The following is a 24,274-nucleotide window of genomic DNA, read 5'->3' as shown; positions in this document are numbered from 1 at the left end:
ATGGTAGTTCTAGTTTTAGCCTTTTGAGAAATCTCCACACTGTTTTCCACAGTGGCTACACCAATTTACATTTAAAAAAACAAGTCTCAATAAAATTAAAAGGACTGAAATCAGAGTATATGTGCTGATCACAATGGAATTAAACTGTAAACTAATAAAAGAAAGCTATCTGCAAAATCCTCAAATATTTAGAAATTAAAAACATAAAATACAATTAAGAACATAGTAGATAAAATTCAGAAAGTCACATAAGATAAAACTTTTGAAAAAGTATAAAATGATTTTAGAAAAGGACACTGATATGGATGACAGAAACAGTGTTCCTGGAGAAAAGAGCAGATAAAGAAAAAAATTCTATGGACATTCATTCCAATAAATGTAACATGGAGGAACCAGTCCTTCTCCAGAACTTCCCTTGTTTTATACTATCCTCTCACCTGTCCACTACAGACTAGTATAAACAATCAGCGTATGTGCACTATTTAACCGTAAGAAGAATATAAAGGAATTTCAAGCAATAGTCCTATACAGTTGAGATACGGACAGAGTCTCATGTCAATTGGTTACCTTTGTATTTTCCAGGTATACTTTTAATTTCAGTCATCTTTCAAGTCAATGGGCTCCTTTTCTAGCCATTGCTACTGCAGCTGAGAACCACCTTGCTAATAAACCTAATATCCTTCAAAGTTAAGACTGGATTTTTACTTTGCAGTTCCTAGGTCTATAAAAAAAATGAGCTATAATGTTGCTGGGACTCTGTTTAGGTCTCAGATTAGGCCTAGCTGGTCTTCAAGCTTCATTTTAAAGCTGTTCTCTAGAAAAATCTATAAAATCAGCATATATTTATTAATTGCCTATTCTGTAGCAGTCATGCACTAGCTACCTAGGAAGTATCTTAGCCGTTTTAAAACATCAATGAACAAAACAGAAAATTAAAATCCCAGTGTCCTCACAGTTTATATTCTAATGGGGACAGGAAACAAATTAAAAAGTTGATCAATGTAAGTAAACAAATGATATAAGGAAGTTAGAAGAGAAATGCTCTTGGAAACAGAAAAAGAGAATGGAAAAACAGAGCATGGAATAGGAACTACTGAAGAGGGAGCAATTTCATATATGGTGGGTAGGTCATATTAAAAGGATAGGTTTAATTCCAAGCAAGACATGAGCAGACTTGAAGGAGGTAAGTGACAGTTGTGTGGGTATCTCTGGAGAGTGATTCAGGCAGATGAACAGTCTGTGAAAAGGTCCTGAGGTAGGACTGAACCTGGCAAGTCCAAGCAATGGCAAGGAAGGCAGTGTGGTTGCAGCAGTTTGATAATAACCTAATTCACTAATTAAGTTGGTTTTCCATGGTTTTTATCCATAAGAATTACCTGAATAGGCTTTACACAGCCATTCATCTGAGACTGCATCAAAGTCTGACTCCATAGGGTTCACTTTCCTTGAATTTACTTTTATTTTTAAATCTCTTTAACCTCATTTTCAAAGTTTTTCATATAAGGTACTAGAAGTAGGACATGAAATTTTTAAAATATCAATTCCAATTCTGGCGAAATCACTTATTTGTTTCATGTTTTTAGGAAAAAGATATATATAACTTCTCTGAGCTTCACTTCCCTCTTTAAAAGGCAAGTGTAATTATCCCTGCCCAATCTACCACAGATGACTATAGTGAAAATCAATTACATCTAATATTTAAAGCTTAACAGATACAAGGTTCTTTGCTAGGAACTGAAGATACAGGCACTACCTTTACACTCAAAGAATTCAGAATCTAGTTGTGAGACAAGTAAACCAGTAACTATAATTTAACATAATGAGTGCTATAACAATGTTATGTACAGGTTCCTGTGAGATACACTGAAATGGTTGAGGAAAAAATGCAGGTGTTATATTTAGAAATGACCCATAAACATGAAAAGACTCTTAAGCCTCACCAGTAAAAAGGGAAATTCAAACTAAAACAATGTATGACTCTTTTAACCTCTCAGATTAGCAAGACCTCTCAGACTCTAACTCATCTTCTAGGAATCTATCTGAAAAGAATTTTCACACGAGCCTGCAAGAATACTTACACAAAGACAGTGTTTGCAGCATTATTTAAAATAGCCTAAACCTGAGAAAATCTCATCATTGAATAAATTCTGACACATTGACTTGATGCAAAACTATTCAGATATTAAAAAGAATGAAGTTAGATGAACCTACTGATATGAAAGGATATGCTGAAATATGGTAAAAATGTATGTAGTTGCATTATAATATGGTTCCATGTAATGGCAGGAAGTGGTGGGTTACCCACACATAAAAGTATGTCTGCATGTGTTTGTATGTTGAGATAAAAAATTCTGGATAGAATTATTGATAATATTCATTGCTGGAAGATGATAACAGAGGATGACTTTATGTGATCTTTTCCCTTTTTTCCCTATATAAATGTCTCTATTGTTTTGCTTGGTCCTTTGAGAAATATATATCATTATTTTTTCAAAAGAATTTAAGAGGGGGCTTCCCTGGTGGCGCAGTGGTTGAGAATCTGCCTGCTAATGCAGGGGACACGGGTTCAAGCCCTGGTCTGGGAGGATCCCACATGCCGCAGAGCAACTAGGCCCGTGAGCCCCAACTACTGAGCCTGCGCATCTGGAGCCTGTGCTCCGCAACAAGAGAGGCCGCGATAGTGAGAGGCCCGCGCACCGCAATGAAGAGTGGCCCCCAATTGCCACAACTAGAGAAAGCCCTCACACAGAAACGAAGACCCAACACGGCAAAAATAAATTAATTAATTAAAAGCCTGAAAAAATTAAAAAAAAAAGAATTTAAGAAACTGCAATACTTCAAGAATGGACTATAGAAATCACAAACTATGTCAAAATGAATTAATTTCATAAAACATTTTTAAAATGTTTTAAAAATGAGCATTATCAATGTAACAAACTACCTCCACTCCCTGCTCCGACACTGAATTATCAAATGATTTCTTACCTTCTCATAGACATAAACTTCACTTTTAAGTCAGACAAAGAAAGACAAATATCATGATATCATTTACATATGGAATCTAAAAAAATGATACAAATGAACTTATCTACAAGACAGAAATAGATTCACAGAGATAGAAAACAAACTTATGGTTCCCAAAGGGGAAAGGGGGGGATAAATTAGGAATTTAGGATTAACAGATACACACTACTATATATAAAATAAACAACAAGGACCTATTGTATAGCACAGGGAACTATATTCAACATCTTGTAATAACCTATAATGGAAAAGAATTTGAAAAAGAATATATATATATATATATATACACACACACACATATTATACAACTGAATCACTATGCTGAACCACTGTAAATCAACTATACTTCAATTTAAAACATTTTTAAATTAAAACAAAAAGAAATAAACTTCACTTAAAACCTCCAAAAGAGGAATTGTATCAACGAAGACGGTAAAGTAAGGTATACTGAAAGTCTGTCCCTCCATAAAAGCAACACAAAAGCTGGCAAAAACTGTCAAAAATCAACTTTCTCAGAACTCTAGAAACTAACCAAAAGCCTGCAACAAACACGGGAACACGTAGTAAAAATAAAGTAAAATTCTAAAAAAATTTTTAAACAGCTCAATCTCAGTAGGAACAGTGAACTCTGTGGTATTTTTATTTACCCATGTTACATCCCCTGGCCCCCAGGCTCAGCAGTGGTACCAAATAGCCCTTATCCCCAGTACAACCTGTACTTCTTGATAAACTGTTACTTGACGTCTCTGTATTCCTAAAAGATATAAATATTTGTAGGATCTCAATGTCAAGTCAGTGGAAGAGCTCTGGTACTTCTTGGTCTCATATGTATGGCTGAAAAATTAACAGCCATGACTGCCAGATTTATTAACAAATAATAAATTTATGAACTTAAAAAAAGAAATTGTGGTTGTTCGTTCTGACCTGTCTGGTGGCTACCTGGAGGACCAACTGCTTTCTCTCTCTTAATTCAGAACTCTCCCAATACTAAAACAACTACCCAGGAGCATTTGTAGAAAACATTTACAGGCAAATGTACTGCAATAGTCCTTGCTGCCTGGAATAATAGATAGACAAGACAAGGGGGAAAAAAAGAGACTAACCAAAATCTTAGAAAGGCTGGAAAATTATGCTTTCAGGAATAAAAACACTGAAAAGCTCAGACATCTTCCTGGGAATACGGAAGGCCACACACATGCTAAGCACTGTGCAGTTGCAGAGAAAAGACAAGAGAAAGGCCTTAAGCTCTCACTTCTGGCTGACTTTCAGGGTATGCACAACAAGAAAAGGTGGCAGAGTTGAAAACTGCCTGGTTGAGCTTTGAAGACATTCCTTAGAAGAAACCATGGAGGCCACATGGCAGTGGGACGAAATATTCAAAGTTCTGAAAGAAAGAACTGTCAATTAATAATTGTAATTCCGGGGCTTCCCCGATGGCACAGTGGTTAAGAATCCACCTGCCAATGCAGGAGACACAGGTTCGAGCCCTGGTCCGGGAAGATCCCACATTCCGTGCAGCAACTAAGCCCATACATCACAACTACTGAGCCTGTGCTCCAGAGCCCACGAACCACAACTACTGAAGCCCATGTGCCACAACTACTGAAGCCCGTGCAAACAGAGCCTGTGCTATGCAGCAAGAAAAGCCACCACAACGAGAAGCCAGTGCACCGCAATGAAGTGTAGCCCCAGCTCGCCACAGCTAGAGAAAGGCCACACACAGCAACGAAGACCCAATGCAGCCAAACATAAATAAATAAATAAATAAATAAATTTATTTCAAAAATAATTATTATAATTCCGACTTAACTATTCTTCAAAAACAAAGTAGAAATCTCCCAAGAAAGGAAAGTCCAGGATCAAAAGGCTTCACTTGTGAATTCTACCAACATTTAAAGAAGAAAAAAATACCAGTACTCTTCAACTTTTTGCAAAAAAGAACAGAAGGGAATCCTTCCCAATTTCTTCTATAACATCAGTATTACCCAGGTACCAAAGCCAGACAAAAACAACACAAGAGAACTACACATCGATATCCCTTGTGAACATAAATGCAAAATCCTCAGTAAAATACCAGTAAATGAAATTTGGAAGAAGATTAAAAGCATTATACACCATGACAACTGAAATTTATCCCAGAAATAAAAGAATGGCTCAAGAACTCAATGCAATACATCATATTTATAGAAAGAAGAGGGAAGAAAACATGTCCATATCAACTGACACAGAAAAAGTACTTGACAAAATCCAATACTCTTTCATAATATAAAACACTCAACACACTAAAGAGAACTTCCTCAATATGATATAGGACATTTATGAAAAACACACAACTAACATCATACTTAGTGGTGAAAGGCTGAAAGCTTTCTCTCCAAGATCAGGAAGAAGTTAAGTATTTTTCTCTTGCCATTCTATTCAACATTGCAGTAAAGGTTCCAGCCACGAAACCAGGCAAAAAAAATTTTTAAGGCATTCAGATTGTAGAAAAAGACGTAAAACTATCACTACTCACAGATGACATGATCTCATACCTTGAAAACTATAAACACACACACACACACACACACACACACACACACACACACACCAATGAGTGGAGCTAAAAACAAGTTCAACTAAGTTCCAAGATACAAGGTAACTACATGGAAATCAGTTTTATACCCATATACACTTAAAATGAACAATCTGACAAGGAAATTAAGAAAACTATTCCATCTATAATAGCAACAAAAAGAATAAAATACTTAGGAATAAGTATTTCACCAAAGAAGTGTAAGACTTTTACATTGAAAACTACAAAGCACTGTTGAAGGAAATTAAAGAAGGGATTAAATAAATGGAAAGACATCCCATGTTTATTGATTGGAAAATTTAATACTGTTAAGATGACAGTATTCTCCAAATTCAGCTATAGGTTCAATACAATCCCTATCAAAATCCCATCTATTTTGAATAAATGATTAAACTAATCCTAAACTAATTAAATTCATATGGATTTACAAGGAATCTTGAATAGTCAAAACAATCCTGAAAAAGAAAAACAAAGTTGGAAGACTCATGCTTCCCAATTTCAAAACCTACTACAAAGGTACAGCAATCAAACACACATATAAATATAAATCAGTGCACTAGAGCTGAGAGTCTAGAAATAAACCCATACATCTATGATCAGTGGACTTCTGACAAATGGTCAAGGTCAATAAGTGGGGAATGAACAGTCTTTTTAACAAATGGTTTTAGAACAACTGCATATTGAAATACAAAAGAATGAACTTAGACCCCTACCTCACACCATATACCAAAATTAACTCAAAATTGGTCAAAAAGCTAAAACCATAAAATCTTAGAAGGAAACATAAGTGTAGTCTTCACAATCTTGGATTAAAGAACAATTTCTTAAATATGATACCAAAAACAAAAGCAACAAAAGGAAAAACAGATAAATGGGACTTCATCAAAATTTAAAACTTCTGTGTATCAAAGGAAACTATCCAGAAAGTGAAAACACAACACAAAAAATGACAAAAAACATCTGCAAATCATATATCTACGAAGGATCTAGTGCCTAGAATATGCAAAGAATACCCACAACTCAACAGCAAAAAGATATACAGCCCAATTTAAAAATGCACATAAACAGTCATTTCTCCAAAGAAGTTACACAAATGGCCAATAAGCACTTAAAAGAATGCTCAACATCATTAGGGAAATGAAAAGCAATACCACAAAGAGATACCACTTCACACCCACTAAGATAGACATAATAGGAGAAGAAAGAGAAAAAAAAAGCAGAAAATAATGAGTCTTGGCAAGGATGGGGAGAAATTGGAACCTTCATACATTGGAGGTAGACGTATACAACAGTACAACCACTGTCTGTGACAATTTGGCAGTTCATCAAAAAGGTAAATATAGCAATTATATTCTTAGGTATATACCCAAGAGAACTGAAAATGTTGTTCATACTGGAGCTCATATATGCATGTTCAAAGCAGCATTATTTTTATTAGCCAAAAAGTAGAAACAACCCAAACTTGCAACTGATAAATGGATAAACAGAATGTGGTGTGTCACTATAAAGTAGTTATTATTTGGCCATAAAAAGTAATGAAGTACTGATACATGCCACAACATGGAGAAACCTTGAAAACACGCTAAGTAAAAGAAGCTAGACAGAAAATGCCACATATTGTATGTGGCATTCTCCATCCAGAATCACAGATAGAGTCAGGGTTTTCTTTCTGGAGTTTTGAAAATACTCTGGAGTTAGATGGTGATGATGACTGCACAACAATGTGAATATACTAAAAACCAATGAATCGTACAGTTTAAAATAATTATAATAGTAAATTTATGCTATTTTATCTCAATTAAAATTTAAAACCTCCCTGAAGTATTCAGAACTCTGTTCCTAGGAACACTGGTCCAAGCAACTAACGACTGCCCTTTCTTACTCGAAAATAACAAAATAAAAACAAAACCCTGGGATCACCTGTCTCTCTTAATTAGCATGCCTCATAATTTAAATATACAGTTACACATTAACACATCTATCACCCTGTCCATACAGCTCTCAAATATTTAATAGCAATATGTGGCTCTACCTAGATTTACCGTTCAATCCACAAGCCTGGTCACATTTTGCCACAAAATCAAAGGATTGTAATAAATAGACAAGGAAATAAATATGCACTGAAGGGACTTCCCTGGCGGTCCAGTGGTTAAGACTCCACGCTTCCACTCAGGGGGCGTGGGTTTGATCCCTGGTAAGGGAACTAAGATCCTACATGCTATGCAGTGGGGCCAAAAATCTTTTTTTAAATCTTTTTAAATAAATTTTTTAAATGCACTGAATAGAAGATTCCTTAAACCAAGCAGGTAAGATAATAGAGATCAAATGAGGCAGGAGAAAAAACAATAGAATCTAATTCATAAAATTATATTTCATTATCATTACTGGTTCCTTTTGCTTTTCTAACATTGTGGCCATTGTTTACATCACTTTCTTGTCTCTTATTACAGGTTTAAAAATTGAGTGGTGGTTCTCTTTCTACTATGTTCTCAAATTTCTGTTCAAAATTCTTGACCAAAACAAAAACAAAAACAAAAGCACAACAGTTTACCAGTAGTGATACTAAGTAAACAGAACAGACATTGGAAACCTACAATATAAAAATGTATAATTAATCTAGCCACTTTATCTTTAGCCAGATATTCCTTGGTGTTTAGGAAGTCCTATGGTGTAGCAAGAGCCATGTTCTTGTAACTACAGCAATAATTACTTATAAGGCAAAATTACAGTCAGGATTCTTTTCACAAGTGGGTCTTTACTTATTTCATAAAAACTTCAGCTACTGTATATGGTACTCTTTCAAGCCATCAAATGTCACATAAAATGATTCCCAAATGGATAACACAGACTTGAATAAAAACTTAAATATATGCAAATTCAAAAAGATTAATTTATTCTACATTTTAATACTGCCCAAGAGTAGGGGACAGTTCTCTCCTTCAGGTTCAATTTATCATCAAAGGAAATAACTCACTTTACAAAAGCCAGAATTCAACAATAAACAAGTAAATTATAGCATACACGTATGGCATGTTTTTGTGGTTTGTTTTATTTTCCAGCTATAACTGACTGCAAATAAAAGTACATTTTATTATACTTCTGTTTAATATTCCAGTAGCATTTGAACTAAAATAAACCATTTATAAATGATTTGGCAATAGATGGTAGATTATAGAATGTACCTGCTAGTATAACAATATCAATGAAGAGGGGTTTTTTCCTCTTTTGTTTTTGTCAATGCTGAGATATTTCCAACAGGTTAACTAGTATAGAAAATAATAAACACCTATGTATCCATTTCATCAAACCATACCATCATACTGTATTTGCCTCAGAAATTTTTAATCAATAGCTTTTACAACTTTAAGCTATTTGGGGGGCTCATTAAAAAGTCAATGAAAATAAACAATAAAAGTAAAATTTTCCTTGTGATTTATACCACTACAAATTTATTTAAACTCGACTTAAAATAAAACAGCTCAATAAAATTCATACTAAAATTATCTAACAACTTCTGGACTTACCTCATGTTTTTGAAATATCGCTAAACCTACATTTTAACAGTTAAGTTGGTGAAAATAAAATAATTTATTTAACAAATGCCTATTTCATATATCCAGAAATCCTAGTCTGAACATATGTTCATATTACAGAATAGGTTTAAAAAACTATCAATTCAAACATTACTCTCTAGGGAAAAATAAATCCTAATGTAACTAGCAGGATAAACAACTCATTAAAACTCAACTTGGACAAACTCCAGGATAAGTTTAAGGAAATAGAAACAAGTAGGTCTTGATTGTGTAGTAACGAAGACTGAAAATGAATATGCCCTAATTAACAAACACTTTAAAAGATTCTGTCTGTTCCATTTGCTGACAAATTACAATATGGAGCTGACAAAAGCTTTGGACCAATCTGGCACTGCTATAAAAAAAAATTCTTCTTTTGAAATTTTAAATAAAAAACATGGAAGTCATTCTTATTCCTCAATGCAAAGGAATTAACTTAAACAATCCATTCACACTCACAGCAGTACTATAAAATTTTTGCCATACATACACTTCAGGAACAACCATCCATTCTTTTAAAATCAACACACCTCACAGCAACTGAAAGAATATCCTCAGCAACAGCTGGATCTAAAGATTTATACAGAGTCCCCAAATGCAAGGTCTGAATGTACAAATTGGTTCCAAAAATGTATTTTTGTTATTACTCATATCCTGTACAGTAAAATAAGATTAGATCACTTTTTCCAAAATAAAATGAGTATAAAACTCACTAACTCAACTGAGAAATGAAAGCAGTTTAAAAAACTAAGAAATGTGTATTTAGTTCTGCACACAACGACTCTTCAACTTATGCAATATATCAATACTCATGGAAGGGGAAAAAAATTTTTGACCTAAATCGTAGGTAAAATGAAAGGTTAAAGCTCCTCTTTCCTCCTCCTGATCCCACTCCACTCCCCACAGATAACCACTTTTAATGAATTCAGCATACATACCTACAGACCTCTATTGATTTTATGCATTCATAGATACACTTATAATTTTAATGGAGATATATATATATATTTAAAAGTCTACAGCCTGTTTTTTTGTTTGTTTTTTTTTTTTAGCGGTACGCGGGCCTCCCGCTGCTGTGGCCTCTCCCGTTGCGGAGCACAGGCTCCGGACGCGCAGGCTCAGCGGCCATGGCTTAGGGGCCCAGCCGCTCTGCGGCATGTGGGATCTTCCCGGACCGGGGCACGAACCCATGTCCTCTGCATCGGCAGGCAGACTCTCAACCACTGCGCCACCAGGGAAGCCCTACAGCCTGCTTTTTATGACTAAGCAATATGTCCTAGTGATCAAGATCTTTGTACATCAGTACATATTCTTCCACAGTGGTCTCTTTAATGCATGCTTCACATTTTGCTGTCTGAATCAAGATTTACATTCATAGGCAGTGTATCAGTGTATTGCTTTCTCAACATCCCTACAAATATTAACTGTTGTATTTATTTAATTAAATTAATTTTAGCATTTGCAAATAGCTGTAAAATACAAATTATATCCTGCTGTGTTGAGACTTGAAAATATTTTATCATTTTTCAAATTTCTGAAGTAAATATTTGAACTTAAATATTAGATAACAAATGGACAGAAAAAATGAGAAGTAGAGGGGGACCTTGAGGATGGCGGAAGAGTAAGACGCGGAGATCGCCTTCCTCCCCACGGATACACCAGAAATACATCCACACGTGGAACAACTCCTACAGAACTCCTACTGAAGGCTGGCAGAAGACCTCAGACCTCCCAAAAGGCAAGAAACTCCCCACGTAACTGGGTAGGGCAAAAGAAAAAACAGAGACAAAAGAATAAGGACGGCACCTGCACCAGTGGGAGGGAGCTGTGAAGGAGGAAAAGTTTCCACACACTAGGAAGCCCCTCCGCGGGAGGAGACTGCGGGAGGCAGAGGGGGGAGTTTCGGGACCGCGGAGTAGTGCACAGCGACGGGTGCGGAGGGCAAAGCGGGGAGATTCCTGCACAGACGATCGGTGCTGACCGGCACTCACCAGCCTGAGTGGCTTGTCTGCTCACCCACCGGGGCGGGCGGGGCTGCGAGCTGAGGCTCGGGTTTTGGTTTTGGACGGAGCTCAGGGAGAGGACTGGGGTTGGCGGCTTGAACATAGCCTGAAGGGGTTAGTGCACCACGACTAGCCGGGAGGGAGTTCGGGGAAAAGCCTGCACCGGCCGAAGAGGCAAGAGACTTTTTCTTCCCTCTTTGTCTCCTGGTGCGCGAGGAGAGGGGTTTAAGAGCGCTGCTTAAAGGAACTCCAGAGACGGGCGCGAGCCGCGGCTGAGGGCGCGAGCCCCCGAGACGGGCGCGAGCCGCGGCTGAAAGCGCAAACCCCAGAGACGGGCGCGAGCCGCGGCTGAGGGCGCGAGCCCCCGAGACGGGCGCAAGCCGCGGCTGAAAGCGCAAATCCCAGAGACGGGCGCGAGCCGCGGCTAAAACCGCGGACCCCAGAGACGGGCGGGAGACGCTAAGGCTGCTGCTGCCGCCACCAAGGGGCCTGTGTGCGAGCACAGGTCACTCTCCACACCCCTCTTCCGCGGAGCCTGTGCAGCCCGCCACTGCCAGGTTCCCGGGATCCAGGGACAACTTCCCCGGGAGTACGCACGGCGGGTCTCAGGCTGGTGCAACGTCACGCCGGCCTCTGCCGCAACGTCACGCTGCCTCTGCAGCTGCAGGCCCGCCCCGCACGTAGTGCCCCTCCTACCCCCATCCCCCAACCCCCGGCCTGAGTGAGCCGGAGGCCCCGAATCAGCGGCTCCTTTAACCCCGTCCTGGCTGAGCGAAAAAACAGACGCCCTCCAGCGACCTACACGCAGAGGCAGGGCCAAATCCAAAGCTGAGCTCCTGTGAGCTGTGAAAACAAAGAAGAGAAAGGGAAATCTCTCCCAGCAGCCACAGAAGCAGCGGATTAAAGCTCCACAATCAACTTGATATACCCTGCATCTGTGGAATACCTGAATAGACAAGGAATGATCCCAAATTGAAGAGGTGGAATTTAGGAGCGAAATCTATGATTTTTTTCCCTTTTCCTCTTTTTGTGAATGTGTACGTGTATGCTCCTGTGTGACATCTAGTCTGTATACTCTAGCTTCCACCATTTGTCCTAGGGCTCTATCCGTCCATGACTTTTTTTTTAAAATTCTTTTAATTAATAATTAAGTTTAATTGTAATAACTTTATTATACTTTACCTTCGTTCTTTCTTTCTTTCCTTCCTTCCCTCCCTCCTTTAGACAACGAATCACCCCAAATTGAGGAGGTGGTCTCAGGGAGCAGGATTTATGATTTTTCCCCCTTTACCTCTTTTTGTGAAGGTGTATGTGTATGCTTCTGTGTAAGATTTTCTCTGTATAGCTTTGCTTCCAACATTTGTCCTAAGGTTCTATCCGTCCCTTTTTTTTTTTTCTAAATATTTTTTAATTCAATAACTATATTATACTTTATTTTATTTTTACTGTATCATCTTTCTTTCTGTCTTTTTTTCCTTCTTTCCCTCCTTCCTTCCTTCCTCCCTCTCTCCCTCCCTCCCTCCTTTCTTTCCTTCTTTGCTTCTTTCTTCCTTCCTTCCTTTCCTCCTTTCCTTCTTTCTTTCCTCATACTTCTACTAATTCTCTCTACTTTTTCTCCCTTTTATTCTGAGCCGTGTGGATGAAAGGCTCTTGGTGCTCCAGCCAGGAGTCAGGGCTCTGCCTCTGAGGTAGGAGAGCCAACTTCAGGTCACTGGTCAACAAGAGACCTCCCAGCTCCACATAATATTAAACAGCGGAAATCTCCCAGAGACCTCCATCTTAACACCAGCACCCAGCTTCACTCAACGACCAGCAAGCCACAGTGCTGGACAACCTATGCCAAACAACTAGCAAAACAGGAACACAACCCCACCCATTAGCAGAGAGGCTGCCTAAAATCATAATAAGGCCACAGACACCCCAAAACACACCACCAGACGTGAACCTGCCCACTAGAGAGACAAGATCCAGCCTCATCCAGCACAACACAGGCACTAGTCCCCTCCACCAGGAAGCCTACACAACCCACTGAAACAACCTTAGCCACTGGAGACAGACATCAAAAACAACGGGAACTACGAACCTGCAGCCTGCAAAAAGGAGACCCCAAACACAGTAAGATAAGCAAAATGAGAAGACAGAAAAACACACAGCAGATGAAGGAGCAAGATAAAAACCCACCAGACCTAACAAATGAAGAGGAAATAGGCAATCTACCTGAAAAAGAATTCAGAATAATGATAGTAAGGATGATCCGAAATCTTGGAAGTAGAATGGACAAAATGCAAGAAACAGTTAACAAGGACCTACAAGAACTAAAGATGAAACAAGCAACGATGAACAATGCAATAAATGAAATTAAAATCACTCTAGATAGGATCAATAGCAGAATAACTGAGGCAGAAGAACGGATAAGTGACCTGGAAGATAAAGTAGTGGAAATAACTACTGCAGAGCAGAATAAAGAAAAAAGAATGAAAAGAACTGAGGACAGTCTCAGAGACCTCTGGGACAACATGAAACGCACCAACATTCGAATTATAGGGGTTCCAGAAGAAGAAGAAAGAAAGAAAGGGACTGAGAAAATATTTGAAGAGATTATAGTTGAAAACTTCCCTAATATGGGAAAGGAAATAGTTAATCAAGTCCAGGAAGCACAGAGGGTCCCATACAGGATAAATACAAGGAGAAACACGCCAAGACACATATTAATCAAACTGTCAAAAATTAAATACAAAGAAAGCATATTAAAAGCAGCAAGGGAAAAACAACAAATAACACACAAGGGAATCCCCATAAGGTTAACAGCGGACCTCTCAGCAGAAACCCTACAAGCCAGAAGGGAGTGGCAGGATATACTGAAAGTGATGAAGGAGAATAGCCTGAAACCAAGACTACTCTACCCAGCAAGGATCTCATTCACATTTGATGGAGAAATTAAAACCTTTACAGACAAGCAAAAGCTGAGAGAGTTCAGCACCACCAAACCAGCTTTACAACAAATGCTAAAGGAACTTCTCTAGACACGAAACACAAGAGAAGGAAATGACCTATAGTAGCGAACCCAAAACGATATATAAAATGGAAATAGGAACATACATATCGATAATTACCTTAAATGTAAATGGACTAAATGCTCCCACCAAAAGACACAGATTGGCTGAATGGATACAAAAACAAGACCCTTATATATGCTGTCTACAAGAGACCCACTTCAGAACTAGAGACACATACAGACTGAAAGTAAGGGGATGGAAAAAGATATTCCATGCAAATGGAAACCAAAAGAAAGCTGGAGTAGCAATTCTCATATCAGACAAAATAGACTTTAAAATAAGGACTATTAAAAGGGACAAAGAAGGACACTACATAATGATCAAGGGATCGATCCAAGAAGAAGATATAACAATTGTAAATATTTATGCACCCAACATAGGAGCACCTCAATACATAAGGCAAATACTAACAACCATAAAAGGGGAGATCAACAGTAACACATTCATAGTAGGGGACTTTAACACCCCACTTTCACCCATGGACAGATCATCCAAAATGAAAATAAATAAGGAAACACAAGCTTTAAATGATACATTAAACAAGATGGACTTAATTGATATTTATAGGACACTCCATCCAAAAACAACAGAATACACATTTTTCTCAAGTGCTCATGGAACATTCTCCAGGATAGATCATATCTTGGGTCACAAATCAAGCCTTGGTAAATTTAAGAAAACTGAAATTGTATCAAGTATCTTTTCCGACCACAACGCCATGAGACTAGATATCAATTACAGGAAAAGATCTGTAAAAAATACAAACACATGGAGGCTAAACAATACACTACTTAATAATGAAGTGATCACTGAAGAAATCAAAGAGGAAATAAAAAAATACCTAGAAACAAATGACAATGGAGACACAACGACCCAAAACCTATGGGATGCAGCAAAAGCAGTTCTAAGGGGGAAGTTTATAGCAATACAAGCCCACCTTAAGAAGCAGGAAACATCTCGAATAAACAACCTAACCTTGCACCTCAAGCAATTAGAGAAAGAAGAACAAAAAAACCCCAAAGCTAGCAGAAGGAAAGAAATCATAAAAATCAGATCAGAAATAAATGAAAAAGAAATGAAGGAAACAATAGCAAAGATCAATAAAACTAAAAGCTGGTTCTTTGAGAAGATAAACAAAATAGATAAACCACTAGCCAGACTCATCAAGAAAAAAAGGGAGAAGACTCAAATCAATAGAATTAGAAATGAAAAAGGAGAAGTAACAACTGACACTGCAGAAATAAAAAAAATCATGAGAGATTACTACAAGCAACTCTATGCCAATAAAATGGACAATCTGGAAGAAATGGACAAATTCTTAGAAATGCACAACCTGCCAAGACTGAATCAGGAAGAAATAGAAAATATGAACAGACCAATCACAAGCACTGAAATTGAAACTGTGATTAAAAACCTTCCAACAAACAAAAGCCCAGGACCAGATGGCTTCACAGGTGAATTCTATCAAACGTTTAGAGAAGAGCTAACACCTATCCTTCTCAAACTCTTCCAAAATATAGCAGAGGGAGGAACACTCCCAAATTCCTTCTACGAAGCCACCATCAGCTTGATACCAAAACCAGACAAGGATGTCACAAAGAAAGAAAACTACAGGCCAATATCACTGATGAACATAGATGCAAAAATCCTCAACAAAATACTAGCAAACAGAATCCAACAGCACATTAAAAGGGTCATACACCATGATCAAGTGGGGTTTATTCCAGGAATGCAAGGATTCTTCAATATACGCAAATCTATCAATGTGATAAACTATATTAACAAATTGAAGGAGAAAAACCATATGATCATCTCAATAGATGCAGAGAAAGCTTTCGACAAAATTCAACACCCATTTATGATAAAAACCCTCCAGAAAGTAGGCATAGAGGGAACTTTCCTAAACATAATAAAAGCCATATATGACAAGCCCACAGCAAACATCATCCTCAATGGTGAAAAACTGAAAGCATTTCCACTAAAATCAGGAACAAGACAAGGTTGCCCACTCTCACCACTCTTATTCAACATAGTTTTGGAAGTTTTAGCCACAGCAATCAGAGAAGAAAAGGAAATAAAAGGAATCCAAATTGGAAAAGAAGAAGTAAAGCTGTCACTGTTTGCAGATGACATGATACTATACATAGAGAATCCTAAAGATGCTACCAGAAAACTACTAGAGCTAATCAATGAATTTGGTAAAGTAGCAGGATACAAAATTAATGCACAGAAATCTCTGGCATTCCTATATACTAATGATGAAAAATCTGAAAGTGAAATCAAGAAAACACTCCCATTTACCATTGCAACAAAAAGAATAAAATATCTAGGAATAAACCTACCTAAGGAGACGAAAGACCTGTATGCAGAAAATTATAAGACACTGATGAAAGAAATTAAAGATGATACAAATAGATGGAGAGATATACCATGTTCTTGGATGGGAAGAATCAACATTGTGAAAATGACTCTACTACCCAAAGCAATCTACAGATTCAATGCAATCCCTATCAAACTACCACTGGCATTTTTCACAGAACTAGAACAAAAAATTTCACAATTTGTATGGAAACACAAAAGACCCCGAATAGCCAAAGCAATCTTGAGAACGAAAAAAGGAGCTGGAGGAATAAGGCTCCCTGACTTCAGACTATATTACAAAGCAACAGTAATCAAGACAGTATGGTACTGGCACAAAAACAGAAAGATAGATCAGTGGAACAGGATAGAAAGCCCAGAGATAAACCCACGCACATATGGACACCTTATCTTTGATAAAGGAGGCAGGAATGTACAGTGGAGAAAGGACAGCCTCTTCAATAAATGGTGCTGGGAAAACTGGACAGGTACATGTAAAAGTATGAGATTAGATCACTCCCTAACACCATACACAAAAATAAGCTCAAAATGGATTAAAGACCTAAATGTAAGGCCAGAAACTATCAAACTCTTAGAAGAAAACATAGGAAGAACACTCTATGACATAAATCACAGCAAGATCCTTTCTGACCCACCTCCTAGAGTAATGGAAATAAAAACAAAAATAAACAAATGGGACCTAATGAAACTTCAAAGCTTTTGCACAGCAAAGGAAACCATAACCAAGACCAAAAGACAACCCTCAGAATGGGAGAAAACATTTGCAAATGAAGCAACTGACAAAGGATTAATCTCCAAAATTTACAAGCAGCTCATGCAGCTCAATAACAAAAATACAAACAACCCCATCCAAAAATGGGCAGAAGACCTAAATAGACATTTCTCCAAAGAAGATATACAGAATGCCAACAAACACATGAAAGAATGCTCAACATCATTAATCATTAGAGAAATGCAAATCAAAACTACAATGAGATATCATCTCACACCAGTCAGAATGGCCATCATCAAAAAATCAAGAAACAATAAATGCTGGAGAGGGTGTGGAGAAAAGGGGACACTCTTGCACTGCTGGTGGGAATGTGAATTGGTTCAGCCACTGTGGAGAACAGTATGGAGGTTCCTTAAAAAACTACAAATAGAATTACCATATGACCCAGCAATCCCACTACTTGGCATATACCCTGAGAAAACCAAAATTCAAAGAGAGTCATGTACCAAAATGTTCATTGCAGCTCTATTTACAATAGCCAGGACATGGAAACAACCTAAGCGCCCATCATCGGATGAATGGATAAAGAAGATGTGGCACATATACACAATGGAATATTACTCAGCCTTAAAAAGAAATGAAATTGAGCTATTTGTAATGAGATGGATAGACCTAGAATCTGTCATACAGAGTGAAGTAAGTCAGAAAGAAAAAGACAAATACCGTATGCTAACACATATATATGGAATTTAAGGGAAAAAAATGTCATGAAGGACCTAGGGGTAAGATAGGAATAAAGACGCAGACCTACTGGAGAACGGACTTAAGGATATGGGGAGGGGGAAGGGTGAGTTTTGACAGGGCGAGAGAGAGTCATGGACATATACACACTAACAAACGTAGTAAGGTAGATAGCTGGGGGGAAGCAGCCGCAAGGCACAGGGATATTAGCTCGGTGCTTTGTGACAGCCTGGAAGGGTGGGATGGGGAGAGTGGGAGGGAGGGAGACGCAAGAGGGAAGACATATGGGAACATATGTATATGTATAGCTGATTCACTTTGTTGTAAATCAGAAACTAACACACCATTGTAAAGCAATTATACCCCAATAAAGATGTTTAAAAAAAAAAAAAAAAAAATGAGAAGTAAAATTTGTCTATCACTAAAATAAAAATATAATGAATGCCTTGATTATTATAATATATAAAGTTCAAAATCTTACAATGAACTACAGGTGGTAGCAAACAAACTAAATACAAAAGGAGGAAAATGTTATCTCTTCATTAATCTCATCATCTCCCAGACAAGTTATTCAATATAGACAGTTCATCTACTTAAGTAAAAATGTTTACTCAGGGAAAGAGAGAGAGAGGAAGTGTGTTCATGCAATATATCTTATATATGTAATTAAAAACATTCAAATATTACCTTGAGAATTCTGATTAGGGAAATCACTAAAATTTTAGTTCAATTTCAGTAAGTAATTAAAGTCATTGGTGTTTGCTTTGGCCAAGGGCACATTTTACATATATTATGTATGTAAAAAGAAGAAAAACTTGGTTATCAAAAGAGCATACAATCTAAAATCTAATCAATCAGACCACCAAAAAGCACAAAAATGGCTGAAAAAATTACCAAGTGCATGTCAATAAGTATTTACTTGTGCTTTCCATAGTTTCAAGGTTTTGAAGATAAATGTCCTCCACAGAAAAAGAGATGGTCCTTACTGAACTTAATGTAAAAAGAATGGAAAAAGCTATTAAATAATCACAAAAAACAGTGTAAAAATCACCTCTATGAAAACTACAGTGAAAAATAGGAAAAATATCCCATTAAAGAAAATATTAGGGGGGCTTTCCTGGTGGCATAGTGGTTAAGAATCCGTCTGCCAATGCAGGGGACATGGGTTCGAGCCCTGGTCCAGGAAGTTCCCACATGCCACAGAGCAACTAAGCCCGTGCGCCACAACTACTGAGCCTGCCCTCTAGAGCCTACGAGCCACAACTACTGAGCCCACGTGCCACAAATATTGAAGCCTGCATGCCTAGAGCCCGGGCTCTGCAACAAGAGAAGCCACCCACAATGAGAAGCCCATGCACTGCAACCAAGAGTAGGCCACGCTCGCTGCACTAGAGAGAGCCCACACGCAGCAACACGCAAAAACAAAAACAACACAGCCAAAAATAAAAATAAATAAAATAAATTTTTTTAAAAAAGAAGAATATATTAGGAAGATGTGATCTAGTCAGAGAAAATATCAATTGGACCAATATCTGAGGAGTAAGTAAAAATTATTTAGGCTATTGATTACTGAGACAATATGGTGAAAGACTTGGTTGAAAAAGAAACAATGAAAAAGGCAAGGAGGTGGGAGAGGATAGAGAGGAAGATACTCAGATGAATCTAGACAGCCAAGAAGGGGCTAGACCATGGAGGACATCACTGAAAGTTTTAAAGATCTTAATCTTTACCACAAAAGCTATGAGAAGCAAAGTATTTTAGGCAGGAGAAAGACATAATTAGGGAAAGCAAAGACCATATCTTACTCATAATGGGACTCCAAGGCCTATGACACAACAATTCTCACATGATAGTTACCAAAAAATTATTTTTAAAACAAACAAATGACTAATTAACCAGTTGAAACTTAAAAAGTGCTAAGTATTAACAAATTCATCTAGGAAACTGGAAATATTTTTTTAAGTTATAAATCATAATAAAGAATACAATCAAACCTATTATCAAGAACTTGCTAATAGCTACCAACATGCTATTAATGGCTCCAACACCAACACTAAACTAGACCTCTGGAACAACTGAAACAAGTGATTTCATCTTTCTCGATCCATAGTATCATCTTCCCTAATCCTCCATTTCCATATCTATAAAAGAGATAATAATACCTGACTTGTTTATTCCAAAGGTTGGTTGTGAGATTCAAATAAATCACTGTATGTAGAGGAATAAGTACAAAATGCTACACAAGAGTATTAAATGCTGTTCTTGGAGATTTTCTTCTTCTACTAACTATGCACTGTATGATCTTTTGAGCACAGGGACCTCCAATGATTATTTGTTCCTATATTTCAAGTTAGTATATTAAAAGAGATTAAATCATCAAACACAGGAAAGAAATTCAGAGGCAATTATTAAAAACAAAAACAACACTTAGACTAAATTTAGTGATTTCTAACCAAGAGATTTCTCTTTTAATAAATACACTGTATACTAACAACTTAGAATTCTTTTGAATATACTCAAGTTTCAGTTCTAAAAAAATAATGAAACACAGATGTATTTAAAAGATATTGTCACTAATATAACATGTTGTCATATTATATACTGACATCGAGACAGTACAAAATGTCTCCCACTGTTGTACATAGGTAAAACCAAATACTGAGAAAAGGCTACTATTAATATTCTTCTTCTCATAGAAAGAGATGTAAGTCTTATAGTCATATTCTACAGTGCCGAAATTTAAATTTAAAGGCAATAATCTAAGAAGGAATTATAAATGTTCATTTGGCTACCACTAAACAATTTTACTAAGTTTAAAACTTTTAACAAGGGAAATAGATGGATCATAATTACCTATACAACTTTATACCCAACTGATCATAAAATTGCATGTTGAAAATACCAAATTTTCCAAAAGCAAAATCGAAGGAAACCTGTTCTCATTGGACCAACACTTTCCAGTTGTTAACATATGTTGCATGCTCTTTGTGCCCTTGCTAAAAGAATCAAAGGGAAAAATCTAACTAGTACAAAGATAAGTGCTATTTACTTGTAGCTGCATTCTTCATGTCTCTTTCTTTTTTTTTCTTAAATCTCTGAATGTAATTTCAACACTGTGTAGCAGGGAGCAATCCTTGTGAAATAACTTAGGCAAGAGTATTAGTAAACAATCGTCAGTTTAGCAGACAAGGTACACACAAGATTGTCTTAAAGGCCCAATCCTACTTCCCAAAAAACTCCCCAGACTAGAGGCAGATTTGGGGCTCCTGGGCACTGGCCCAGATCAACTGCTGGCACTTGACCGTGGAGGTGAGGGCCCTTCCCCCTGGCTCCCTCTCGGCAATGTCCCCACATTCCTTTCTATGCCAATCAAACCCTTGCATTCTTCCTTAAAACCAGAAAACAGAAACCCTTTGTCCTTAAGCTGAACAAACATTTTGATAGGAAGCCCTTAATTATTCATAAAGTCTTGGTATTTAGCCTTGCACTGACCTAGACATTAGAAGACCACCAGTGCCCTCTACTCACGCAGAAAATAAGACCTAGATGAGTCTCACAGAAAAACGACAGGCTCTCCACTCAGAAACCTTAGTTCAAATTTTTAAAGCTAGGAATTCATAGTTTAGTTCTTGGCGTCTGCATAACCTTGCATGTTTAGCGCTGGTTTGTTCACAGCTTGTTGGCAGGTGTCGCTTTTCTGCATTAAAAATGTTGCTCATCGGGCTTCCCTGGTGGCGCAGTGGTTGAGAGTCCGCCTGCCGATGCAGGGGACACGGGTTCGTGCCCCGGTCTGGGAAGATCCCACATGCCGCGGAGCGGCTGGGCCCGTGAGCCATGGCCGCTGAGCCTGTGCGTCCGGAGCCTGTCCTCCGCAACGGGAGAGGCCACAACAGTGAGAGGCCCGCGTAACGCATAAAAAAAAAAAAAAAAAAAAAAAAAAAAAAAAAAATGTTGCTCATCAAGTCATTTACCATTTTAAAGGAAAGCGTAGAAGAACCTTCTGGTACTGCCATCAGAAACTCTCTGTTGAAGTTGCTCTTGGTTGAAATATTTTTTTAAAACCTGTGACCTCCCACAGTCGACTCTCTCCTCATAGGCGACTCCTCCCTCAGCTCCTGGCTTCTACTGCAAAAAGACGCTCTACTGAGTTGACATCCACCATCCATTTAGGCCTCGAATGTGGGGTTCCTTTTAGGAGGACTCAGCTCTAGCTCAGTTCTGCAGGGGCCATGACTGACTCTTGAAAAACAAGCACCTCTGGTCGCCCGTGGTAGATGAGTGACTCATTCCTACTGCAGACTTCTGCAGACTTCGTGTTTCTCTTTTTACACGAGCAGCTCCAGTCAGACTTTGACTTTTAGAAGTTGTTTACATATGAGACATACATAGTTGTTGTGGCCACCCAACTTCAAGGGACACATGTCAAGCTCTCCAAGGGTTTTTTTGTTTTGTTTTTAAGAAATTTTTATGGCAGCCGCGGCAAGAAATCTCCGTGCTCTCCATTGGCTGCTTGAGTCCCACAGCTCAGATGCCAGGTGCCAGAGTGCTGCAATGCACCACACAGACAGGCTTCTTCGGCTTCAAACATTCCTGCAGGAATGCAGGGCAAAAGATGCATCCGCAGGGCAACTAGCTAACAAGCTGCCAGGCAATCATGCCCTGGTCAGCCTACAACAAGGGAATCGAGATAGGCCATTACCTTTACCATGAGCCAACTGCCCTCACCAAAAGCTGACACACTCCAGGGGCAGGAAAAGGAACTGAATGCAAGACAGAAATTTTGGGGGTGATAGAAATGTTCCATATCTTGATTTTGATGATGGCTACATGACTACATACATCTGTCAAAAATCACTGAATTGTTGTCACATAAAATTGTTGAACTTTGCTGTATTTAAATTATAGTCTAATTTTAAAATGAAAATAATGTTACTGAAAACACTGGTATAATTAATATTATAAACCATTAAAGAGAACCTTATAAACCACATTCTACACAGCTCCAAAGTACTATGAAAGCTTGCTACAGTTATATAGTATTTTCAGGTGTAAGCAGACCCCTAAGTATTTTTGTAATTTTTAAAAGTACTCACAGGGAGTTTATGAGAATAAAATAAGAATACTTTGAGAAATAAATTAAGTATTAAAAATTAAGTATTCACCTTCAAATATTATTCCTCCAAAAAAATAGTTAAAAGAAAAAACATAGTGAAACTAAAAAGAAACTAACATCTAGAAATAGAAACTCCAAGAGCACTCATATATCTGAATGTTTGCATTTATCAGAGAGAATAAAAACGTAAGATATTCAAGAATGGTTCATTTAACTTATATTTCTCTTTAGATGCTAGAATCTATAAGAATAGTTGCTTTAGAATATTAGAGCTTCGCTTATTTAAAAAAAAGTAAAGATGAACAAAAAAAGGAAACTGAGTTTGGGTAGTTTGCCTACCTTTTCTTCCTTAAACATTAATATGATTGACTACACCTGTTCTTTTTTGCTGTCCTCTTCAAAAGATAAGTTAACAGATTTTAAAATATTTATTAAATTAATTAAATTCTAGTTTGGTTCATTTTAATTAACATTTATTGAAAATCAACTATATGCTAGGTCCTGGGGCATAAATGCAGATGTGAAAAATAAAAATAGTCAAGATGCAAAAATCATAAAGTGCTATAATGACAAGACTAGGCATTTTCAAAGTGAGTTAATTTACCAAAGATTAAAAAAAAAAAAAAAAAGGACCTACTACCAGCTATTCATCTCCCTGAGAAAGACAGACAAGTCTGATACAGATTAAATTCTATATTTATGAGTTTTAATACCAATAACCACAGAGCAAGAAGGAGTCCAAACACCAACCCCACCTCTATAATTTCTCAAAAATTATGGCAAAAGTTTATGTCTACTTGAGATTGAAGAAGGGGCTAATGACACAAAAGGATATTCTTAGAACACCACAGTTAACAGCAGCAACTGTAACAAGGTTTTAAAACCCCTCATCCAACTCTGGAATTTAAATATCTCTGGATAACAGTAAGGACAGTTATTTGTAAGCCTCAATACATTTTACCCGGGTAAAGAAAGCAACATAGAGATGTAGCATAAAAGACAAGTTAGTTGCTGACAATGCTGTGTCAAGAATAATCTTCAAAAACATTATGGTAAGTGAAAAAAGCCAGAAACAGGATACCACATTTTGTATGATTCT

At 37.5% G+C, this 24,274-nt stretch overlaps 1 protein-coding gene across 18 annotated transcripts in view; it reads right to left on the bottom strand.

Annotated features, from left to right (window-relative positions):
* VPS13B (vacuolar protein sorting 13 homolog B) overlaps positions 1 to 24,274 on the bottom strand; it is an 831,417-nt gene that overhangs the window by 672,335 nt on the left and 134,808 nt on the right. The window lies entirely within an intron of this gene.

The sequence above is a fragment of the Phocoena sinus genome, chromosome 17 (genome assembly GCF_008692025.1).
Source record: "Phocoena sinus isolate mPhoSin1 chromosome 17, mPhoSin1.pri, whole genome shotgun sequence".
NCBI classification, from domain to species: domain Eukaryota; kingdom Metazoa; phylum Chordata; class Mammalia; order Artiodactyla; family Phocoenidae; genus Phocoena; species Phocoena sinus.
The sequence above is the reverse complement of the archived record's forward strand: the minus strand, read 5'-3'. Positions and strand labels throughout refer to the sequence as shown.